Below are 26612 nucleotides of genomic sequence, written 5' to 3'. Positions count from 1 at the left end.
TGCTTTCCCTAAACATCACAAACTGAATGAGGCAGAGACCACATATTTCTGTTCCCAGCTCACATATCAGAATCCTCTATAGATTCTCAGATACCTGCTGATGGAAAACCAGGTACTAAAGGCTATGATAAAACCAAACTTAAGCATACTTGAAAGATGTGGTTTTCCAATAAGGACCTAAGTAATAGTCTTGACAAACAGCGAACACATAGCTGTTTAAATTCATGAAACTCCACTGTAGCTGGAGAGCTTCTCTCCAGATCCCACCAAGCCCCCTCAGTACCACAACCCACATATAAAATAATCACTCAGACACTTATATTACTTATAAACTGTATGGCCATGGCAGGCTTCTTGTTATCTACTTCTTCTATCTTAAATGAACCCATTTCTATTAATCTGTAAGTTACCATATGGCTTGTGGCTTACGGTACCTTACATCTTGCTTGTCATGGTGGCGGCTGCCTTCCTGTTCCCTCAATGTTCCTCCCTGTTACTTCCGCCTATACTTCCTGTCTGGCTACTGGCCAATCAGTGTTTTATTTATAAAGAGTGATATCCACAGCACTCCACAGCTAAAGCCATACTAGGGAAAAAATGGTGTGGTCCAAGTCATTCTTTCATGCCCACTGGAATCCTGTTTATTGCTGTGCATTGCTTATGGTCATGAATTTAAAACAATTAAAAGGTGTGTGTGGAGACTGTAATCTTGATTTCCATTGGGAAACTCTTGGAAACACATCAGTCACTCAGTGTAACAATGTTATGAGTATCTTTATCCAAATATAAAGTAAAAAAAATGAATAGGGAAGACTTTCTTGGAACTTCTTTCACAAATCTGTAACAAATCCAGTTATTTTGGAAACTATAGTCATAGAAACTGTGATAATGCATCTTAAACATAGAGGGCAGGCAATGGTGGTCCACAACTTTAATCCTAGCATTCGGGAGGCAGAAATCTGTCTGAATCTCTTTGAGTTCAAAGTCACCCTGGTCTACATGAGATTGACTCAGTCTAGGAGAGAAAACAGAGTCAGGCAGTGGTGGCACAGACCTTTAATCCCAGTACTGGGAAGTACTCAAGGCTTTAATCCCAAGAAGTGATGTCTGGGCGGAAAAAGATATATAAAACATGAGGAGACAGGAACTAAAGACTTTTTGGCAAAAGCGACCTTTTCAGCTAGAGGCTGTTTCGGCTGAATCCTTTTCAGCTGAGGAAGCTCATTCAGCTAGAGGACTATCGTCTGAGGCCTCTTCCAGGCTGAGGAATTGGCGACGTGAGACATGGCAATGGTTTGTTTCTTTGTCTCTTTAATCTTCAGATAAACTGTATTAGAGTACACAACATATCACCACAAATGCAGATTACAAAGAAAATAAAAATATCATACCACTGTGTAAAGGAATACAAGTCTGCCAGGATCAGCTTATTGGAGAAGGTCAATATGCTTTAGTACAAACACAATGTTTATATGATGTCCAAACCCTAATTTTATGTCGAACAGCAGTCTTGAATGAATGGGACAGAGTTGAGGAACCAGGAAAAAAACTGAGTCATTTACAAAGGTTATACAAGGCCCAAAAGAATGTATCACAGATTTTTTACAAAGACTGGCTTCAACAGTAAAGAGAATGGTCCCGGATTCAGAAGCTAGTCAGATAATAATTGAATCTTTGGCCTTTGAGAATGCAAATGCAGCATGCAAAAGAATAATCAGGCCGTTAAAGGCAAGATCTGCACCTTTGGAAGATTGAATTAGAGACACGGTTAATGTTGAGGCGCATGACCATGATGATATGTGGGTAGGAGAAGCAATTTCAAAAGGTTTGAGGAATATTAGACGCTTTGGATGTGGAAAGCAAGGACATTTGAAAAGTGACTGTAAACAAGTCATTCCTAGAAACAATGTTTCTTCAAGGAACAATAGCAACAGAATGCCCCTTCCTTCTGGAGTATGCAGAAGGTGTGATAAGGGAAAACACTGGACCAACGAATGTAGATCAACAAGGGACAGATAGGGTAATCCTTTGCCTCAGTCTTCGGGAAACTCCCAGAGGGGCCTCATGCAGGCCCCAATAGCAAATCCAGTTCAAACCTTTCCTGCAGTCATAGAGGAAACCCCTACTCAGAGCAATTAAATAACCAAATGCCTATTGGAATAAATCATGCTGGTCAGGATGATGAAACAGAGAGAATAGAAACTTCAGGAGAAAACACAAAGAAAATTTTTTGGCAAACTTCTATTAATGAACAAAGACCAAAATTAACAATAAAAATAAATGGTGTTTTGTTGTCTGGTCTGGTAGACACAGGTACGGACGTTACCATAACTGCACCAGAATTTTGGCATCCAACTTGGCCTCTTCAGGAGGTAAACATTCAACTGTTAGGAATTGGAACATTATCTCAAGTGAAACAGAGTGCAAGATGGCTCAAATGTATAGGTCCAGAAGGACAGAGAGGAAAATTAAAACCATATGTGGCTAACATAGCAATGAACCTGTAGGGTTAAGACTTGTTGCAACAATGGAATACTCAGATTAACATCCCTCCAATCTCAGAAACAAATCATAAACTAGCACATGTTTCTGAGAGAAATATTAGAAGACATTATTCTAAGTGGTCACCAGCCATCTATATTATACAAGAACAGGGCACAACAACTGATGATCTTCTAAAGACACCAACAGCTCTACCTTTAAAATGGTTAACAGACAAGCCTGTATGGGTCCAGCAATGGCCTTTAACAAGAGAAACTCCAGTCTTTAGAAGAGCTGGTAGAAGAACAGTTAAATGCTCACCATATTGAAGAATCAACCAACACTTGGAATTCTCCTGTATTTGTTATTAAAAAGAAATCTGGTAAATGGAGAATGGTAACAGACCTTAGAGCAATTAACAATATAATTTAGCCAACGGCCTCTCTACAATCTGGAATTCCTTTGCCTACTCTGTTACCAAAAGGATGGCCTCTCATAGTTATTGATTTAAAAGACTGTTGCTTTTCAATACCCTTACAAGAAAAAGACAGAGAAAGATTTGCTTTCACAGTGCCTACTTATAATAATTCTCAACCGGTTAAAAGATTTCAATGGAGGGTCCTCCCACAGGGAATGTTGAATAGCCCAACTCTGTGCCAATATTTTGTACAACAGCCATTGGAAGTGATACGTAAAAAAATTCCTAAATCTAAAATTTATCATTATATGAATGATATTTTACTAGCTGACACAAATGCAGATACTTTAGAAAGAATGTTTGAAGAAGTAGAGAAAATTTTGCCTTGCTGGGGATTACAAATTGCTCCTGAAAAGATACAAAGAGGATATTCTATTAATTATTTAGGATATAAAATAGAGCTACAAAAAATTAGACCCCAAAAGGTGCAAATTAGGAGAGATAGACTACAGACTCTTAATGACTTTCCAAGATTATTTGGAGATATTTCTCATCTATGAACTATTGTTGGGGTAAAAAATGATGAACTGAATAATTTGTTCAAAACCTTAGAAGGTGATAAGGACTTAAATAGTCCAAGAGAATTATCACCTGAAACTGAGAAAGAATTGTCCTTGGTAGAAAAGAAAGTACATGAAGGGCACATGGATTGTATTGATCCAAAGCTGGATTGCATTTTGGTTATTTTACCTTTTAGGCATTATCCTACAGGAATAATAATGCAGAGGGAAGATATTATATTGGAACGGATATTTTTACCAAATAAACCAAATAAAAAATTAAAAACTTATGTGGAAAAAATCTCTGACTTGATTTGGAAAGGAAAATTGAGACTTCGTCAATTAGCAGGAATAGACCCAGCAGAAATTGTTGTACCTTTAACTAAGAAGGACAGTGAAAAATTATGGACAGAAAGTGAACCTTGCAAAGAGCTTTCAGTAACTATTTGGGAGAAATTAACAGCAAATATCCCAAAAGTGATAGAATTGATCTTACAAAGAGAGCTGATTGGATCTTGCCTCGAATTGTATGGGAAAAACCCATATCTGGAGTTCGTACATTTTATAGAGATGCCAACAAACAAGGAAAGGCAGGTTACAAATCAGAAAATTGAAGTAAAGTGGTTCAAAGTCCTTATAATTCAGTTCAAAAATCAGAATTGTATGCTATTCTGTTGGTATTAATGGATTTTTCAGAACCTCTCAACATAGTAACTGACTCTCAGTATGCTGAAAGAGTAGTATTACATATTGAGACTGCAGAATTTATCCCTGATGCTTCAGAATTAACTTCACTATTTATTCAATTACAAGATACAATCAGGAAACAGAGTCATCCTTTATATATAACTCACATTCGATCCCATACTGGTCTGCCAGGCCCTCTAGCACAAGGCAATGATGAGATTGATAAATTATTGATAGGAAATGTGCTAGAGGCCTCAGAATTACATAAAAAAAACATCATGTCAATAGTATAGGTTTAAAAAAGGATTTTTCTATAACCTGGCAACAAGCCAAAGAAATAGTAAAGAAATGTCCTACTTGTTCCTACTACAATCAAACACCATTACCAGCAGGATGTAACCCAAAGGGTACTCAGAGGAATGAAATCTGGCAGATGGACATGTTTCACTTTGCAGAATTTGGAAAATTGAAATATGTACACCATACCATTGATACTTATTCAGGATTTTAATGGGAAACTGCTCTGAGTTCTGAAAAAGCCGATTCTGTAATCACTCATTTGCTACAAGTTATGGCCATCATGGGTATACCTGCACAAATCAAAACTGACAATGTTCCATCATATGTCTCTGTTAAAATGAAACAGTTTTTTGTTTATTACAATATAAAGCATATTACAGGCATACCACATAATCCTACAGGTCAAGCAGTTATAGAAAGATCAAACAGAACTCTAAAGGATATGCTAACTAAACATAAAGGGGTAACAAAAAAAAAACCCAGAAATAGACTTCATAATGCTCTATTAATTTTGAATTTTCTTAATGCCAATGAGAAAGGAACAAGAGCTGCAGAGAGACATTGGATAATAGAAAAAGACTACAGAATTAAATCAGCCTATATACTTTAAAGATGTGCTGACCTCAGAATGGAAACCAGGAATTGTGTTACGTTGGGGATGAGGTTTTGCTTTTGTTTCTACAGGAGAAGATAAGCTGTGAGTACCATCAAAATTGATAAAGGTTCGATTTGAACAAGAGAAACCTCTTAATTAGAGGAGGTGATAGTTCATCAACCAGCATGAACATCCAATTTAAACTAACTTATACCAGTAACACATGCCTTTTCATTCAAGCAGATAATAACTTGCCAAAAAGGAACATCCCTAAAATTAGTCTCGGGGAAAGGTTTTTGTTTTTGTCTTTTAGGAGAATGAAGGTTAAGGAATCTGAAGAACACTAGATAAATGAGACAACTGAAGAAAAAGGACAAATCATCTATCAGAAGAAACAGAGTGAATTGGCATATGAGTACATATTATCTAAAAAATTTTATGTCTTCCTAAATGTTTGTTTCTGCTTTTCTCTAAAGATTTAACACTATTGGTCTAATAGTCCCAGTTCAATTAAAATTTAAAGCTGACTTTGGAGTTGGAGAATGGCTCTCTCCTTTTTTAAACTCAAGCATGTTGTTAAAAGGAAAATGTAAACTCCCTGTATAATGCTAGAATAAAAGAGCCATCTTCTGCTATGGGACAGGAGAAAAGCCAAATTAATTAAGGGACTATTCTATTACTAATCTCAACTATTTTATTCTATTCTGATTCTTTAAACTTTTCTTAAAGTATAAATTTTATATCAAATGTTACAAGATTAATATATATATAGATAGATAGATATCTATCTATCTATCTATATATATATATATATATACATTTTAAACTTTGTTAAGATATGAATGGTCATATAGAGTACTAACTAATTCTAGAAAAAAGGCTTCAATTAGCTGCATATATATGTCTGTGTTCGAGTCTCTTATCAGTTTTCTGCAGGAAATCACAGCCAGGCCTAACATCAACTGAAGTCTCCAGGAAGAAGATGGGGCCCCACAACAACAATAATTCCATGTGGACAATAATAATATCACTAAGCTGACAAACATCATCTACAGATCAGCTTTGAACTACAAGGTGCTCGGAGCAATTTTGAGATGACTAGCTGAGATGATCCAGTCTCAAAGACACTTGAATAAGGACTTGAGATAAACCCTGAACTTTGGCATTATACACAGACTGGATAATGAAGGATATAGTTACCTTTCCTAGAATTTGACAATTAACCTAATTTTTTTCTTTCAGGTTAAAGATAACTTTGCCCATACCCAGCAGGAAGCAATTTGAAGAATACGACGCCCACATTCCCAAAGAGGTGGTGTGGGGCGGATGGTTTTTTGGTCTTTTTAATGGGTTTTGGGTCTGGGATAATTTTCATTGTTTAGGGGGTTGGTTACAAGTTGTCAAGGGTTAGGAAAAAGGCTAAGCAAAGGAGATTAGATTTAATGTTCTTGTTTAAAAAAAGGAGAAAGAAAGAAAAGAAGAAAAGGACAATTACTAGTTTTAAATACTTTACATTGGATTGGATTGTTTTATATTGTATACAAATTATATATATTGAAATTTATAGTGTTAGAAAATGCTATATGTATATTTCTAATTGTACTTATACTGTTCATTTAACAATGCAATTTTCTGATCCTTGAATGTTATTATTACCAACTATTAGGATATAAAGAAATGAAAGTTAGTAGTTAGACACTACAATAGAGCTTGTAGTCATATTAGATATGTTTTAAAAACTGAGCAGATATATTTTAGACAAGTCATCTTCAAACCCTTCAGAGATCTATAGAATATGGCATTTAAAATGTTTTAATAACTTAGAAAATTTTTCTTTTTTGAAACATGTCGGCTCCTGCAGTACCAATCTACTTCAGAGAAAATATGGGCATTGAAGAAACTGCATATGGAGTTAACTTTCATTGTGGCAAAAGTTAGCCACTGGACAACAAAGTATCCTCGAATCAACAGGACATGAGACAAAGGACTACTGATTCTTGTCAAAACAAGTCTGGTTATGGCTTTATCAAAAGGCATCTTCTGAGGCCAGGACAATATGGCTCCATCCCTGAAGTGGCCTTTGCAATTCAGAAAAGGTACAGTGCCCTTTTCTTCGAAGGCAGCTGAACAGGCAGTGGGCCGATGGCTTCTGTTGTGCAATGGAACAGCAGCTGAAACAGTTATTCTTGAAGAGTAACTAAGCTCACGCCTCTCAATAGTAGACTGGCATTTGATAGAGGGATGTGGAGAAGAATGAGATGCTGAGATGAAGCCATATATACACAGCCAAGAAGAATGGACAGCTGAATAAAAAAACCATCAACAATTTCCAGAATTTAAAATCCTGAATCATGACATGACACTAGTGGAATTCAGGTGTTTCTGGTACATGGACTGCTCTCACCCAATGTGAGGTTGAACTGTTGACCTTGTGTACATCCTACTTCACAAATGAGCCTGTCAGATAAGCTAAGCCTATAGGCTGAAGATGATGCCCCAGCACTGTGGAGAAACCTCAGGTGACTGTCCAGGCAGCTGACTGTTTCTGTCAACTCACAAATTTTTTGGAAGTTGCTTGCATGCACTTCCTGTTTTTATTTTTGTTAGCTAATATTATCTCCTTCTTGGGTCTCTGAGGGAGATTAGTTAGTTATAGTTGAAGGTTAGTTAGTTATAGTTGAAGATTAATTAGGATAGAAAGTGAGTTAGATACATTTTGGACTTACCAAAATAGGATAGATAATGAAATTATTTTCTCTGAATTTGTCAAATACAAATGGACTAGACATTGTTTATGTATTTATTACTTGTATATATTGTATATAGTTATTGTACTTTTGTATATAGTTTTTCTTTTGTTAGTTATAACTTTTTTCTTTTTATTAAAATAGAAAAGGGGAAATATGGTGGTATTTTATTTGTACTGAAATGTGATTTTAATTGTATGTTAATAAATAAAGTTGCCCGGGGGTCAGAGCTATTAGAGCCATAGCAAGAGCATGTCGGTGGTGGCACACGCCTTTAATCCCAGCACTTGGTAGACAGAGCTAGGTAGATCTCTGTGTGTTCAAGGATACAGCCAGCATTGGAGACACACGCCTTTAATCTCAATCCCAACCATAGAAGACCTGGAAGTCTCTACAGACAGGCAGTGACGAGGCAGTCATGTGTTTGGGTTTACAACCAATGAGAAGGCAGAACAGAAAGACTATATAAAGACAAGCACACAGGAAGTAGCTCTCTTTCGGAGAACTCTCTTGCCTGAAGAGGATCGCTGAAGCAGGGAGGGTGAGGCTCTTAGCTCTGACCTCTTGGCTTTCTTTTCTGAATCAGCTCTGTGTTTCTTATTTAATAAGTCAGTTGGTTACATCTACAGCTGTGGCATAAAATTAATTTTAAATGAATCATAATAAAACCTACAACTATGTTTTTAAAATGGGGATCAGAAGATAAGAGGAACAAGTGGAAATAGTAGATGAAAGATAGGCACTAGTTTAGGATGGTTAGTCTGTAGAAGGCACTAATATGCTATGTGGAAAATGGTGACTGTTTTGTGTATATGTCATATACACAAACACTGAGAGAGAGAGGGCAGGAGAGAGAGAGAGAGAGAGAGAGTCATCCACAAAACTAGTCAGAGGTGAGCACAATTAAAATTAGAAAAAATATGGGTGTGAGCAGAATATGTTTTAATTGTCCAAAGAATTTTTGACAATTTTTAATATTTTAATATATTTTCCATGGAATTTTTTTCTTATATTTTATGAAGCACCTGGAAATGATCAAAATGATACACTTGAACATAGAAGTGACCAGTATTAATATAAAGGTTCCTTCAAATACACACACACACACACACACACACACACACACACATACAAATGGAATCCATGTTACAACAATATTCTAATGAAATATTTGCTTAACTCATATTATAACTAGTCACTTGCTGTGGGATGGTCTGTATGTCAAATGTGTTGCTGATTGGTCAATGAATAAATCACTGATTGGCAGTGGCCAGGCAGGAAGTATAGGCGGGATTAACAGAGAGGAAAATTGAAAGAACAGGAAGCTGAGGGGGGAGACACTGCCAGCCGCCATCAGGACAAGGAAGATGTAAAGTACCGGTAAGCCACAAGCCACGTGGCAAGGTATAGATTAATAAAAATGGATTAATTTAAGCTGTAAGAACAGTTAGCAAGAAGCCTGCCACGGCCATACAGTTTGAAACCAATATAAGTCTCTGTGTTTACTTGGTTGGGTCTGAGGGGCTGTGGGACTGGCAGGTGAGAGAGATTTGTCCTGACTGTGGGCCAGGCAGGAAAACTCTAGCAACAAATGGCGTCCAACGTGGTGGCAAGAGTTTCCACCTAAAACCTGAGAAAAAAGATTCTAAAACGGAGCTAAAAACAGCTTCCTAATTGTCTCTCTCAAATGAGCGGCAGCTGCCGGTTTGAGCTACTTGTGGGTTCCTAGAGTGCACGCTCGACCTGCGGTATGGCGGGAATGAGGCCTCTGCAAGTGGCACATTAAGCTACATTGTGGATTTAGCCTTTGCTAGTACAAAACAAAAAAAGAGGTTTCTGGGCTACATGCTGCTTGGATAAAAGTATAGACCCACGATGGCTCCCAGAGCTGGCGGTAAGCATACCGCCGCCGCCATGTTGGGAAGCTGAGGTGGGCGGAGCCAGCAGCCACGGCTGCTGCAGCTTAAAGCAACAGATTCACAATAAGACAGATTCAGATGTAATAGTTTAAAATGTGTGTAAAATATACGTAGGCTTGAAAGAGACAAAAAAAAAGGTGATATATACAGTATAGAAACAAATACATGGTTTTAAAAAATAAAGTCTTTAAAGAGACAGTAAAATTAATATAAAAAATAAGCCACGTAGAGATGACTATTACACAGAGAGTCTGGATTGTGTTGTCTTTGGGATTCTTAACTACAGAGAGATATTTGATTGTAAAGGAAGCTGAGTTAAACCAGTACGTATATTTTAAAGATACTTTGACTTCAAAATTTGGATGTAAGGATATGTTGCTTTGGAAAAGAGTCTCTTTTGTTTCCACAGAAAGCAAGAGGCTATGGATTTGTTCCAGAGTAAGATACATCAGGTTTGACCAGCCAAGACCCCCTGAAAGGTCTCCGATGACACCATGGCCCAGATGATCCAACATCCAGAACCGTTTCAAGACAACTGGCTCAGATGATACAGCCTCACGGACTACTCCATGATCCTAAAATTTTCTTTGTTTCCCCAGAAGATACAGCGCCCCCCTCCAGCAGGAAGTAGTAAGAGAAGCTACGCCCAAATTCCCAAATATACCAAGCTGACTTTAGAGATGTGTAAAGGTTAAAACCTTCCTTTTTAAGAAAAGAAAAGGGGAGGTGCTGTGGGATGGTCTGTATGTCAAATGTGTTGCTGATTGGTCAATGAATAAATCACTGATTGGCAGTGGCCAGGCAGGAAGTATAGGCGGGATTAACAGAGAGGAAAATTGAGAGAACAGGAAGCTGAGGGGGGAGACACTGCCAGCCGCCATCAGGACAAGGAAGATGTAAAGTACCGGTAAGCCACAAGCCATGTGGCAAGGTATAGATTAATAAAAATGGATTAATTTAAGCTGTAAGAACAGTTAGCAAGAAGCCTGCCATGGCCATACAGTTTGAAACCAATATAAGTCTCTGTGTTTACTTGGTTGGGTCTGAGGGGCTGTGGGACTGGCAGGTGAGAGAGATTTGTCCTGACTGTGGGCCAGGCAGGAAAACTCTAGCAACAGTCACTCACATTTGATAGATTGGAATTTTTAATAAACATCAACAAATTTAATGAAGAGAAAATATTCTGCTCTTTCTCATTCTTGAGTAGGGTGGAAAGACACAACCATGGGAAATGCAACTTGATCAAAACATAATTTATTGAATTTGAGGAGTCTGTGTCTCCAGGTGCTCATCTATGGAGTGCAGTTTGCTAGTTGTGAGATGTGCAATGATTCTGTAAGATGGGAGCCTTGAATTTGAACCTGTTTTCAGATAAAACAATAAAAAATGACCTATTTAGGTAGGATTTATAGAGAACTGTTACAGCAAGTTTTCTGAAATCTAAGCATATTGAAAGTTATAAGTGGAAGATCTCTTGGTTGTGCATGACCAACCTGTGTTGTAGGTTGGGGAGCAGCATCTATACATGCTAACTGCATTCCTTGACCTCAGCTACAATCAAAACCTTCTCAAAGAAATCCTCAAGTTACTCCAGGAAACAAAATCTATTCTTCAAGTTGAGATCCACTTTTCCAGAATTCTGTTTTTCATATATTATATATTTGAATTCAACCATACTAACTACACATATGTGTGTATGCATTTATGTTTATTATAGATAATACTAGTCATTCTGAGACAGTAAATGCAGCCCTGTTTTATTTGGGGTTGTATTCTCATTACTGGCAATTATGATTTCAAAGCTAACGGGAATCATAAACTTATGTGATGGCTTAATCATCACAGGCAAGAGTAACTGGTTTGTCTATAAGCACTCATAGTGAAAGTATAGTAGCATTGTTCTCATACAGCTGCTAATGGCATTTAAAGCATCCATTAGCTAATTTTTATTGTTGTAATAAACACCACTTCCAAAGGAACTGATAGAAGGGAGAGTTTATTTGGGCTTATGGTTCCAGAGGCAGAGTACAAGAGCAGGGGAGGCATGGAAAGGAGGTCAGAGCAGGGAACTGTGAGATTCCATTTTCAACTGCAAACAGGAAACAGAGATGGAGATTTAGAGAGGATGAGTCTGTAAACTCCATGCCGACCAAAAACTACCTACTCCCTTTAGCAAGACTGCACATGGTAAATGTTCCCCAAGACCAAAAACTACCTACTCCCTTTAGCAAGACTGCACATGGTAAATGTTCCACAATCTCCCACAAACAGCATCACCAACTGGAAACTAAGTGTTCAAACACTTGAGCTGATGAGGGATATTTGTTACTGAAATCATCACAGAACCCTACTTCATGAAAGAGTAGGAGAAACTGGCAGGTTCTTTATAGGGCATTCTTTGCTTAACCCCCCTATATCACATAAAGAAAGGAAAGTGTGTGTGTGTGTGTGTGTGTGTGTGTGTGTGTGTGTGTGTTTCAATAGCACAGCTAACGTAATTCATAATTCTGCAAGTATGAAGCTTACAAATTAGCAATGGCTACAATGGGGAACTCACAGATTTGTAACTGAGTAAGTAACATAAAAGTTACATTGCCGGCCTGTTAAAAATTATGCACAGTTTTTAGAGTCTATTTTCTAATTAGTGTAATTAAAACCAAATCTTGTGCTGGAGCAAGGTGATAGATTGTGTCAACTGCTTTTTCTTCATCTTTTTTGAGCTTTTAAATTGCATATTCATAATGTATTCAAATTAAGCAAAGTAAGGAAATGGGAGGAATTTGATAATATGAAATATAGTACATACTAAATTTTTGTAAAGCGACATTCTGAATGGAATAAACTTACCTAATTAAATTCCAGAAAATAATCTTCCATAGTTATATGCAATTTACCTAGTCCAGATGTCTGTTTATTATACATCTTGGCAAGATTCCACAGTTTACAGTCTTAGGATGAAAATTATTTTTAAGAATGTATTAGTATATTCCTTAAATATGACTACTAATATTAATTTATATAATACTTTGTTGTTTTGCTCAGTTGTGTTAACAGAGTATTTTCTAGTTATAGAGATAAACCCACATTATGTTTTTAAATGTCTAGATATCATGACTAAGACTAAGAATACTAATATAGTACCTTAGCTAGGGCAGGAATCAGAGACAGGAAGTCAAATACCATTTCCTCCCTATCTTACTATTTTTCTTTTCTTTCAAGAGCTTTATGTTCCTCTCTTAAGCCCAGCTATCACTGTTTTTCTTTCTATAGGAAAAATTACCTTAATTAGATCACTTTGGTTGAAGAAATAGCTTGGGTCAGATAGTATCTGAGGCCTGGGTGAGGGAAGTTGTTATGCAATGCTGTTTGCGAGGGGTTGACCCAAGGAAATGAGGGTAGATGATAACATCGAATTGATAATTTCTCTAAACTTGAAAGAGCTCTACAAATATCACCACCCAAACCTGACACTCCAGAAATCCTAAGGTTGGTTCCAAGATCTCTTCTTTCTTTGTCCCATTGCTAATACTTGCCTTCTCGAATACATTGTCAGCTTCCTGTCATGGTGTGTCAGGGTGCTATTTTTTTCCCACTACCACCAACTGGCTCATAGCAGAAAGCATGCACCTCTGAAACTTGGTTGTGGAAAAGTCAACTAGTTCATTCTAAACTTTGTACTCTCAGGACTGACTGAAGCAGGTGTCCCCCTTGGTACCTACTGAACTTGGGGAGTTGGTTATTTTTGTTGTTGTTGTTGTTCCATTCTTTTTCATGTTGCTCTTTTCAATGAAAAAGATCTTTTTTTCTTCCAAGTCTCAAAATTCAGACATTGATTATGTGTCTTACTAGCTTTTCCCCCCATCACCGACTTCCTTTAATTATCCTGTTCAAATTTTACCTCTATTACTTTATTAAACTATATTCTATTTACTATTCCTTGGATAACCATCCTCCTAGCCCTAATCTCTAACTAACTACCTGACATCTGTGGGTATTCTAAATGATTCACTCACATATCTGCAGCATAAAATCTATAATCCACATATAATAGGAAACATGCAATATTTGTCTTTCTGGGTCTGGGTTACTTCACTTAGGATGACTGTTTCTAGCTCTATCAATTTACCTGAAATTTTCATAATTTCATTTTTAACAGATAAATAGTATTATATTTTGTAAATGTATCACATTTTCATTATTAAGTCATCAGTTGATGAACATCTGAGCTATTCCTATTTTTGTCTATTACAAATAAAATAGCAATAAACATGGATGAGCAAGCATCTCTGTAGTAAGATGTAGAGTCATTTAAATATATGGCAAAGAGTAGTAAAGCTGGATTTTGTGGCAGATCTATTTTCAGCTTTCTGAGAAACCTCCACATCGATTTCCATACTAGCTGTATCACATTGTATTCCTACCAATAATGAGTATCTGTTGTGGAATATTGCTTTAACTGGGCAAAAATGTGTTACATTTGTTTATACTGAAGAATTATTACTTTAACTGTATAAAGGTGCGTTCCATTTGTTTGTGCTGTATTTGCTTAATTATGTAAAGATGTGCTGCATTTGTTTCACCTTACCTGCCTAAGGCACCTGATTGGTCTAATAAAAATCTGAATGGCCAATAGCTAGGCTGGGAAAGGACAGACAGGCTGGCAGGCAGAGGGAAGAATCTAGTAAAGGAAAGGGAAGAAGAGAATGAGGAGAAAGGGACACCCCTGGGGCCAGAAGCCAGGCACCCACCAGTCAGCCAGACATAGAGACAGCAGGAAAGTAAGATACACAGAAAAATGAAGGCAAAAAGTAACAAGGCAAAATGTAGATAAAGAGAAACAAATTAAAATATAGCTAAGATAAGGCTGAACATTCATAATTAATAAGTCTCCATGTCATGATATGGGAGCTGGCGGTGGCCTAAAAGAAAAAGCCTGCAATCAATATGTGCTCCCCTTTTCTAGCGTCTGTTGCTGTTTGTCTCTACTAATCTTGGCCATTCTAACTATGGCAAGATGAAATCTCAAAGTAGTTAACTTGCTATGTGGCCTATAAACAAAGCTTAATTCTATTTTTATTCAGTGTCTTTGTCTATAAAATGAACAGGACAGTATGTACATTATGTAGATAAAGGATGGCATGAAGTATTCTTTGTGAACTTCTTGACTTGGTACCTGATAAATGCAGTCTTTCCTCTGATATGGATATTTTCAGCATCACTAATACCATTACCAGTTTCTCCATCATAGTTCTTATCAAAGTCACTGATGCATCTTCCCAATGGTTCCCACTGACATGGCAGTCTTTGGAGGTGTCCTCTTTGATGATGGATTTTCATTCTCCTCCAGGATGCAAGTGTAAGTGATATGCTCCATGCAAATGCCCAGAATCAAATCTAAAAATTTCCACTTTTTCCCCTAATATTTGGCTTAGATATGATGATAACTTTATGCAAACATGAGCAAAAGTTTTTGAAAATGTGTTTTAATTCTCCTTTCAGATAAGCATAGTTTTTTTTTTTTTTAAGATTTATTTATTTATTATGTATACAGTATTCTGCCTGTATGCCTGAAGAGGGTGCCAGATCTCAATAAAGATGGTGTGAGCCACCTTGTGGTTGCTGGGAATTGAACTCAAGACCTCTGGAAGAGTAGCCAGTGCCCTTACTGCTGAGCCATCTCTCCAGCACCAAGCATAGTTTTTGATAGATACACAATGAAGCAATTCACCATATACCAGGTAGAGAAATGGTGTCCAGCCTCCATGATTTTCTGGGTAGCTCTTCCATGGTTCTCCTGGGTGACTATGCTTGTGTGGTAGATTTAAGGACAGGTACTTCATTTGACTTTCTGTTTTTCCATTAGAAACAGAATTTGTGTCCTTTGTTCCAGTCTAGATTCCCTAGTACTTCACTTGTGGAAATGTTTAAAGTCAAACTCTGAAGAGGAAAACATTTGTTTATGTCAAGTTCCACGAAAAGAAGGTGATTGTAGCATGTCAAAATTCCTCAGGATGAATGCTGAGGTTTTGAAAGGAATGGATCATTTTATCTAGTTCTTAGACTCTATTTTAAGAAAAAGCAATAACAGGACAACCATTCAAAATATTATATTGATACGTTTAAAGTTACAAAAATAGTACAAGTACTATGGTCAGTGTTCTTTTTTTTTCTCCAATCTTGAGACTGTTTTGATTACACCATGCAAAGGAGATAAACCTCTTTTAGCAAGTGAAAAAAAAATCAATCCTTTAGTTAAACATTTGAAATTGAGTATCTAAATTACTACAGTGTAAAGGGATCAGTAAGACATTAAATTAAATTTGGTATTTTTGTTTGTTTGTTTGTTTCAACTGCTGCTCTCTTTGTCAAGAATAATGAATTCCTTAAATCCTCTGGTCTGAAAATCTAAAAAACAAGATCTGTAGTTACAAAGCCATGGTATTCTAAGAACATCTACAAATTCTCTACATTTTAAGTACTATATATGTGTGATATACTGCAGGATATTTTGGCAAAACCGTGTTCTTTGGGGGATGCCTGACACAAGCTGGATAACACCTCACAGATACTGATCATTAATCTATACTATCAACTTGATTGACTTGAAGATGCTTAAGGCATTAGTCAATACATCTTGCTGTGACAGTGTTGGCCATTCCAAGAGGATAACTGAGGAGAGAGTACCTGTCTTTAACATGTCTCGCACCATCCAATAACTCCAGAGATTTACTTGGTAGAGGAAAAGGCATAGGAGGACGGCGAGTGCAAAACTTCCCTTTCTGCTTCCTGGACACCATGGTATAAACTCCTTTACTCTGCAATGTCCTACCTGCCTTTATGACTGGGAATACAAAAACCATGAGCAATAGTAACTATTTCTTTCTTCAAGATTGCTTAGTTAGACATTCCATCAGAGCAAAACTAAAGCTGGTTCATGAACAATCTTTCCAGGTTTGCAGGTCACTATCAATGGTATCTATTGTGTAATATCGTTCTTGAATGGAACCATATACTGGAAATTTTGTGGTTTTGCCCACTTCCTTCCCAACCTTAAATGGATCCTAGCCAGCTACTGGTAACAACCATTGTTTTCTCTGTTTCGGTGACTATAACCTTTTTTAGATTTCACATATGTAAAGTAAGGAGTATCTGTTCTTTTGCAACTAGTTTATCTGATTTATTTCATTGAAGATAATGTCTTCCAGTTTATCCACTTTATTATAAAATGGAAGTTTATTTTTCTATGATTGAGGAATAATATCTCAACTCACATATAAACCATATTTCCTTTAGGCATTGATAGACACGCAAGGTGTTCTGATTTCTTTGTGTGTGTGTGTGTGCGTGTGTGTGTGTGTGTGTGTGTGTGTGTGTGTAATTGCTGGACTTTTTTTGGTTTTATTCTTATTTATTTGAGGGAACTTCATAATGTTTCCCTAGTGGTGGGTTAATATACATTCTTAATAGGATAAAAGGATTTCTTTTTTTTACATCTTCATCTATTATAATCACTCATCTTTTGTATAATAATCATTCTAACAGTTTAAGGTATTAACACATGATGATTTTAATTTTCACTGCTTCTAATGATTAGTGATGTGGATAATTTTTATGTACCAGTTGGTTATTATTATGTCTTCAATGGAGACAAGTTTAGTCACATCTTTTATCCATTTTTATGCAAGTTACATAAATGCCAATCATAACAATAGGACAAGATTGTCTCTTGAATAGATGATGTTGTGTAAATAACATCCTCACTCAATCATTAGACCTTTATTTCATATCATATTTTAAAATTCAACTCAAAATGAATTAAATATTTAAAAATAGACTATGAAGCAAAGTACTGAAATTATGTGAGGGAAAAATCCTACAGCATTGGCATTCGAGACAATTTTGAATGGCCCACAATACACAGGAGAATAATGCAAAATATCTGCAAATGGCACTAAGTTATTCAAAGTAGCCTTGCTACAACAAAGGAAAATTTGTTTCCTATGGAACAGCAAAAAATTAATTAATTAAAGCATACATATAAAAGGAATTAACATCCAATATAGGAAAGGAACTCAACTAGCCATCAAGCGAATAAATATGGTAATAAACATTTAATTAAATATTTTAATTACATTTCCTTTTTAAACCTGTCAAATAAAAATATTAGGGGAAGTAGTAGTACTCCAACTCTGTGCAAAGTAAACCTAGTCTGATTTCAATTTGTTTTCTATTTTTTTTCTATCTTTCTCTTTTTTTTTCATGGGAAAGGGAGGCACAGTTGGTTCAGCATATATAGCAGGAATCAGCTGTCTCCTTCAGTCTCTGTCTTAATTAGCATAACAAAAGAGAAACACAGCATATATTAGGTGTAATTTCTAACCTCAGAAGAAAATGTTAACTTGAGTTCCTCAGCAAGCATGAGTTGAATTACTGTTTTTGCTCAAGGGAGGATATATTTAGGCTTGTTGGTAAAGTAGAAATTAGAGCAAGTGCTATAGTGTCACAGGTAGCTAGACGGCCTGGAGCACCCCCTCTCCTTCTGAATAATTAAGATCTGATTGATTCATATACACAGGCTCATGTATGCACCTGTACAAGTATGAGTAAATTTGTATACATACACATTTAATGAACTCAAGCCACAACTTCTAGACACAAAATTCCCTTGAGTAAATTTGATCCATCTTGTTCTTGTTGTGGTTGAAAAATAATAATAATAATAATAACAGTAATAGCTTCTTTAACCTTGTAAGCCTTGGGAGGGTAATTAGTGCTAATTGCAGTTATTTTTAAACATATCTCTTCCAAGTAATCAGCTTTGTTTCCATAGGTGATCATTTTCATGGTAAAGAGCAAGGGATTCAAAGTGCCACAGAAGACAACCAAAGAAAAGCAGTGGCTTTATCTTTCTTCTACCATCCAAGAAACACACAGGCACATAGAACTGTACTGAGGGTTGGAATACTGTTGAGTACTGAAACAGATGTCCTGTGATTGGGGTCATCCTTTTACCAGTTTACCGTGTGCCTCTGAGTTTCTTTTCTTGTTGCTGTGGTCAGATTGTCTGACCACAGCAACTTTTGGGAGAAAGTTGTCTAATGTCCATCATGGGGACAAAGTCAAGGCAGCAGCAGCTTGAAGCACTGATCTCATTGGGTGAACTCATGGTTGCTAGTAATTGTTTCTTTTTCTTTCTTTTATGAAGTTCAGGCTTCTATTCCTGGAACTGTTTACAACTCACAGTGAGCAGCTTTTCCCATAGTGATCAACATAATCAAGATAATAGTCCACAGGCATACTCAGGGGTCCGTCTCCAGGAGATAATAGAATATGTCACATTGATAATTAACAATAATCATCACAGAGCCATTGTCTTACTTTTAAAATACATTCTGACTTTTTTTTTTTTATCAGAAATTAAACACATCTGCCTAATACAGGATTTTAATAATGGCTGTAAGGGCAAAATTTGGGGGGTGCTCTAGTTATTTTTCCTCATCTCCATGGTGAAATAGTCAAAAGAAGCAACTTGAAGAAGGAAAATTTTGTTTTGGCTCAAAATTTGAGAGGATATACATCCCATAGTGGTGTGGAAGGTTTGGAGGCTGCTCTACGATCAGAGGAGTATGTGGCGGGGGCAGCTCCAACCAGGCAGCAGAGAATTAGTCAAGAAGCAAGGGCACTTTGTAATGCTCAAAGCCAACATTCATGGCCATATCTGCCAACTAGGTCCATGTCCAAAAGATCCCAAACCCCTAGACCAGGTGATGATGGGCAGGGGCAATGGGTAGCTCCTAACCACAGGGTGACTCTATTGAAACGGAAGCCAACCACACTCTGTTCTTAAATCCTATCAGCTATTTAGGTCTGTTAAAATGTTTTGTTGTGGGATCAGAGTTCTAACGTTCCATAGGAAACCACCAAATCTCTACTTTTAACCCTTGTGGATTCTATGCAACAGTAGTTCAAGTCTAGCCAGTCGAATTTCGCTGTTCTGACCACACTAACTCAGCTAAGAGATGGCTTGTGATACTGGTAAAAGCAAAATCACCTGGTCACTGGGAAGAATACTTTCATGTGTGAAGGCTATTCATCTGTGAGAAGAGAGGTAAGGCTTCTTGCTTGAGCATCATAACTTTGGGGGTGAGATCTTAAAGGACAGTAACAAGATGAAGACGCATTCACACCTAGGCATAACCAAAGCCTGTGGAATTCACTTGACTGTAGTCACTTGACTCTAGTTCTTTCTTTCTTTGATTGGTTGGTTTGGCTTTTTCCTGCAACTACAATTAATTTTGACTCTCCTCTCCTCCCTTCCTTGTCCTCTCCTCCCTTCCTCTGTCCTCCCCTCCCCTCTCCTCTCCTTATCTCCTTCCCTCTCCTCCACTTCCCTCTCCTCCCCTCTCCTTCCCATTCCTCCTGCTTCCTTCACTCTCCTTCCCTCCTCCCTTCCTTGACCCTCCGTCCCTCCTCCCTTCCTTTGCTCTGCTTTCCTCTCCTCTCTCCTCCTCCCCTTTTCACTTTTTTAAATCTCTTTTCCTCAGCTTTCCTGTCTGTCTCTTTCACTCCATGCCATTCCAGGAGTTTATAACTCATGCTTGCTTGCTTTGTTTGTTTGTTTTTCAAATGCAAGGAACTCCAATTAGAAGTCTTAGTTGGTAGGCTTCTTCACAATAATTCCATTGCATATTTCAGTACTATTTGTTGGTACCTGTGGCATACAGTGTAGATGGATTTAACCCCTTTGTTGCAAGTGTGCCAGAATTTTTGAGAAGGCTGAGACATTTGATTCTAAGCTCATTTAAGAGAAACAATACCCAGGCTAAATTTCAGATATTAATTTTTATGGAGCAATCTGGAAGCTTCCACCAACAGCACAGACCATAGACCCATGCTGTCTCTGCTACCTATCTTCCTAAGGCTACAAATTAATGGCTAATGACAGCATGACTGACAGAAACTAAATCATACATCCACATTTTAGCTGCAAGAGAAGCATCACATATTTACTTCTTAAAACTGTTCCCTCTTTTCCTTGCTGAGAGCCACACATTTGATTTAAAAAACAACAACAACATAAAACATGCTTTGAAAGAGTCAGGTAAAGATGAAGAGCCTATGTCCACTCTGGCCATATTGTCTCCAATATGGATAATGTACAGTTATCTGAGGAATGAGTTGTACTTATTATCCCAGCCTCAGTGTAGACGTTGGTACCATCCAGCAGATTAAATTCATGAAACACTTGCATTTATGGAGCCCCAAGATGACTGCTAGGCCATCACAGGCAGGATATGAAATTAAAGGGGTTTTCCAGGCTAGCGAAGCAAAGGTCAGCTCTGCCTCCCAGAATTATATATTCAATACTTTCATTTCTGGCACTCTGGCAACAGATGAGGTTTTCCTTCTAGAAAAAAAATTAAATGCAGTGTCGCAGATGTTGGTATTCATTTTATATGGCAGCTGTGTATAATCAGTTTGATAATCAGAAAAAAATACATAAAGTACAATAGATTGTGCTCTGAGAGGTATACTTACTTTTCAATGTTAGAGACTCCCCAAATGTCAACCTAGATTTCACTTACTTCTTAAATAACCAAGTACAATGAAACGGAACCTGGAAATCCTGTGACTCCAGCTCTGAGCTCTGTATTCTCACCACAAAGCCCACCTGTAAAGACAGTTTGATTTGCTGAGTGCATTTTGAAAATGTTTTTCTCTCCTGTTCAGGCCTGGATGTCCTTATCTCCAGTGATGCAATGGTGACAACTCTGATGAGAATGGTAACTGTACTGAAGACAAGAAATACCAGCTGGGAGTGGAGACACATTATCTGTAACCTTGGCTCCTCGGGGGCTGAAACAAGTGATCCCAATTTTAGGTTACATTAAAAAACAAAAACAAACAAACAAAAAAAAACTCAACCTGTCTAATTCTCAATAAAGCAAAAGAGGAAGAAAATACATATCATTTTCTACTCACCACCGATTCTTAGCCACAGTGTAGGAACATTGATTCCTATCTAGTACTATTTTTATTATCCTTTAATATAACGCTGCACTAACACTAGAACTAATTAGTCAGAAAACAAGTCTCATTTTTTTCATGTGTATGTTGACGGTGATGATGATGGAGAAGTGGCATTTAGTTACTGTGGCCTCAGTGCCAGTCATAAACTGACTAGAACCAGTTTTGCCACAATAGTACCATTCATTGCCCCCTGCTCTTCTTCTCTCACATTAAACAATTTAACTTTATCCTTTCCTCAGCTCAGATCTATGGGTTATTGGTACTAGGTATCTAGATGACCAAATCATTCCAGCAACCTTCTCTCTCAAAATCTCAACAGCTAGTCTTTGATCCTATTCTTAGGAATGCAAAGAAAGATACAATTGTACCTGATGGTAGTGTTCTGGGTATCAAAATTCAATATTTTATATAAAATTTAAAGAGCTGACAATATGTGACATATATGATAATGACTCATTTACAATGTGACTTCTCAAATGTACAGTTTGGGATTAAGACAATTGTATCTTTCTGTTTTCTTTGCTAGAATATTTAGAGGCATACATAGTGAATGCAGCATATGTAATCCATTTGAAAGTAGACTTTAGAAAGTCTGGAGAAGCTGTGTACCTAAGACATCATGTCATAGTGCTACACGCTGCAGGAAAATGTAATGGAATCCAGCTACTATCAAAAAAGCTACTACTTGGAAACGTCAAGGACTTTTCCAAAGGTCAAGCCATGGCTTAAGAAGTCTTGGTGATATTTTAGCTTTTGTATATATATTAGCCAATTCTACAATGATTTTCTTGTATGCTTTGTGTGCTTCCAAGAATTCCTAATAGTGTATTTATCTAAAATATCTATCAAGCATCCAAGGCCAAATGATCTCCTGAACTAAGATAACACCCTTATGGATACAACACCTGTCTCATCAGTCAGGGAGATAGCTTTATTTCTTATGCAATTTAAGCTGAGATCCTCCTTTCTTATACAGCCTTGCTAACAATATATACTCCTAACATTTTTACCTAACCACTTCTAGGAATGTAGTTTGAGCACATAAATTCCCTTTTTCTGGTATATTAGTGGATTTGGGCTCTCAGTTGACCTCCTCATTTACCACTCCCTTTTTAGGTTGTAAAAGAAAGGTTGACAGTCACTGCCTGAGGAAAATTCTTGTCTGCCTTTATGACCCTGTCAGAATTCAAGCCCGGTGACCTTGCTTTGGTTAGAGCACTACTCTTGCATGGGTATATAACTCTAAACCTCAGAGACTTAGAGAGGATTTTGGAGGATTTTGACTAGAAAACTAGATGGAGAACTAGAAGAATGAGATGGAAGATGAGAAAGAGCCGGGTGGGGAGGAATAAGATGGATAAGAATGACAAAACAAAGACCAAGATGAAGCAGAACTAAGATGAAAGAATTAAGATAGAACTTAGAGGGGACAGAAGATAAAGGTAGAGAGAAGTCAGGCAAGAAAAGAGCTAGGCTTGAGTCCAAAACTGTAGCTGTGTAGATAGAATCTTATCCCAGAAGAATAAAGTAAACGGACTAAGAGCTCTGTGTACTTAGATTCATTTCCTGAAAATAATTCTTGCCATTCATAGTTTCTCTTCTGGGCCCCTGGGAAGAATATTATTAAGGCAGGCCCTTAATAATATTTGAGATCATAGAACCTGCCTAAAACTTCTCTAGATGTTCAGACAGATGTGGTCAAAACTTGGCATTTAACTGGCACAAGCAGTTAGAATTTTCAGATGGATTTCTTTCATTATTTCATCATATTCTGCTTTCTTTGCTTCTGTTTTACATTAGTAATTATTGCCTTTATCCTAGTATTTCAGCATAGTCAGTTCTTCTATGTCATGGTTCTTAGGAAGCTGAATTTACCTGCACCAGTGCATACTTTGTCTACATTCCATCTTTTATTATTTGTGCTTCAGTGGCTGTACCTAAAAGCTGCTTATACCTTCTTTATCCATTTGATCCTCTCTGTAAATCATAAGATCTCTACCCGACTCAGTTCTTCCATTGTATTATTACTCCAGCAGGGAGCAGACACTGGTCAGAAAAGTTCTGGTCAGCCTGGTTATTCTGTTGTCAAAAGAAAATGGAAATCAAACACAATTATGATATGAGTGTTGATTTCAGTTTTTGATTCCCTCATGGTAGTTGTCTGAAAAACCTGCCCTTACCTGGAAAGAGTACAGAAGGTGAAAAGCTGATTAGTTGCACATATATGCAAGGGCTAGTTGGTCAGTTTACTCCTGTGCATTATTTCATTTTGTGCTGAAGTGAAAATCAAGGTATATTACATTGTCCATTTTTCAGTTGAACATTGAGTTGAGCATGATTTTTATAAAATAAGCTAAATACAGCCAGATCCTGACTCAAACTTGCTCTTCAATCACTGACATTAGAGTTCAAGAAAATCTGATCATTCATATTAAAGAATAGGATACATTTTAAAGATTTTCTCTCTCTCTCTTTCATTGTCTTTGCTAAAATCTCTACTGACTACTACCTGAGCATTTCTTTCTCTAATATTCTGCATTCTGAAATCTCAATTGTGAGTCTGATTTTACTCAGTAAGCACTTAGCACATACAATTTTAATGTAATGTTCCTCTTATTAAGAATCAGGCTTGCACTATAAAATTATGATAAATAGTACTGACACAGAATGTTATTTATTATTGAACTCTACTGTCATCTTTTTTGGCAACCCAAGAAAAATGAGTGATGCAGTTAATCTGATAACCAAATTTAAGGGACATCGCCTGAGAGTGAAACCCTAACATTTTATTACTCCATTACATGTGACCTTTCATGGTTGTCTTCAATATTTAATAATAGCCAGGAAGAGACCAGCCTTATCAATTATTTTTAGTACTTGAGATTAATATGTATAATATTGATTTTCAAATGCATACCAACTAAAAATATAAGGACACTAAAATAAAGGTTTAATATTTATTGAGATATATTACATGGCCAGAGTCAGATAAAGGTGAATTATCTTATTTGAATCTCATAGTTATCTGTGACTTTCATACTTTATCTCCTTACCAGAGTAAGAAAATTAAATTAAGTATAAAGAGAAACAGCATTCAGTTCAGACTAGATGAGTCCTAAAGACAGAATGATTTAATCCCTTAATCACTATTCTATTGTTTCCATTCATATACAGACTGGGTATGAGTTCTCTCCACTTGAAATCCAATATACTCTTTCCTTCTAAGGTTGAGAACTATAATGTTCCTGAGAGTAATTTCATGATTAGCAAATTTAGGCAACAACTCATTTACTATTTTTCAAGCACAATTTGGCATGTGGATAATATACAACAAATGAAAATTAGAAACCTTTTTGGAGTTAACATTATACTAGTATAGGAGAAAATATGTAATATACATAGCACTATGTTACACCAGATCACATAAGAAGACTTTGTCACTAATTCACAGAGCTTTTACCACATCCTCATATAGAAAAAAAAAAAATACAGGGATGACAGGCAATGATGATGATTTTGCCAAAATTTTGGCTTCTAGGAACCCCTCTTTTCTAGGAATTTCAGAATTTCTGCTCAAGTTTTTGAAAGCATAAAGAATTACCAGGTTCTAATTATTCCTGCTTAAAAATTTTGCAATGTGTTTGAACATAAATGCCAAAATTTGTTTGTAGTGACAAGCCATAATATAAGAGAAAGACAAACTTTCACATGTGATGTTCTTGACAGATTCTTCATCATTAATCAATGTTCATAAGCCAATACCTCAAAGTGTAATTATAGGTAATGAAATTCTTCTGTCATGGAATGTATTGAATACTCTTTTTCATCTGGACCAGAAGCATGTTGCCAAATTCACATCCTCCTCTTTTTTCCCTGTGCTTGGTTCCTAATATACATGTCATTAGTTACCCTGCTGCTCAGTCCTTGTATTTCCCTGTAGGACTCATACTGTGCCAATGAATTGACTTGGGTTGGGAGGGCAATAATCTTGTTGATCATGGGGAAAAATAGATTAGCATTTTAAGTATTAGGGTATAGAAAAGTTTAGATATCACCTTTAGCCTCTGACTGATAAAAATATTAGTGGATATCACAAACTGATGATGAACAGCAAAATTATAGGGCATACAGAGGAATCAAACTGTCAAGCACTGGCAAACTAAGAGGAATGCTGCCAATCACAGGATAAAACTAGAGAGAATCGTTGGTGCTAATGTTTTTCCATCTCTTGTTTATTGTCTTTTAAACTCTTAGAAATATTTGAGGTCACTTCCTAAGCTCATTGTGATACGGCTGTATCCTTTAGAGTGCCGAATAGCTCTTTCATCTGAGAAAATGTATTGCCTTTTAGTAACATGGATAGCTAATTCTGATTACATAAAATAGTTCCAATTTCTGTTCTAGTTTGGTGTTCTGCTGCTGTGATAAAGCACTGACCAAACCTCAAAGTCAGGGAAGGTTTATTTCATTTTAAAATTTCAGATTATAATCCATCACTGAGTGAAGTCAGGGCATGAATTCCATTTAGAACCTATAGTATGATATCTCACCTGTCTAAGGATGGAAATGCTTTCAGTGGACTGAGCCACAATCTATCAATTTGCCATTGAGAAAATGTCCCACAGACATGGCGATAGGCCAGTCTAGCAGAGGTAACTCCTTAGTGGGGGTTTTCTCTTTCTAGGTGATTCCAGTCTATATCAGGTTGTTTAAAAAAAAGTCACACCAGCACAACTGCCAAACTAATACCTGTTGGATGAATGCTGTGCTGATAATCTAATGTCAGTTACAATGCCTTCTTAGAAAAATGTAGATGCATGTAGATGTAGAGCAATTTCAATTCATTATCAATAGATTCTGTATTCATAGTATTGC

The sequence above is a fragment of the Peromyscus californicus genome, unplaced genomic scaffold, assembly GCF_007827085.1.
Source record: "Peromyscus californicus insignis strain IS unplaced genomic scaffold, ASM782708v3 Scaffold_8__1_contigs__length_139910024, whole genome shotgun sequence".
Taxonomy (NCBI): domain Eukaryota; kingdom Metazoa; phylum Chordata; class Mammalia; order Rodentia; family Cricetidae; genus Peromyscus; species Peromyscus californicus.
This window is presented reverse-complemented; position numbering follows the sequence as displayed.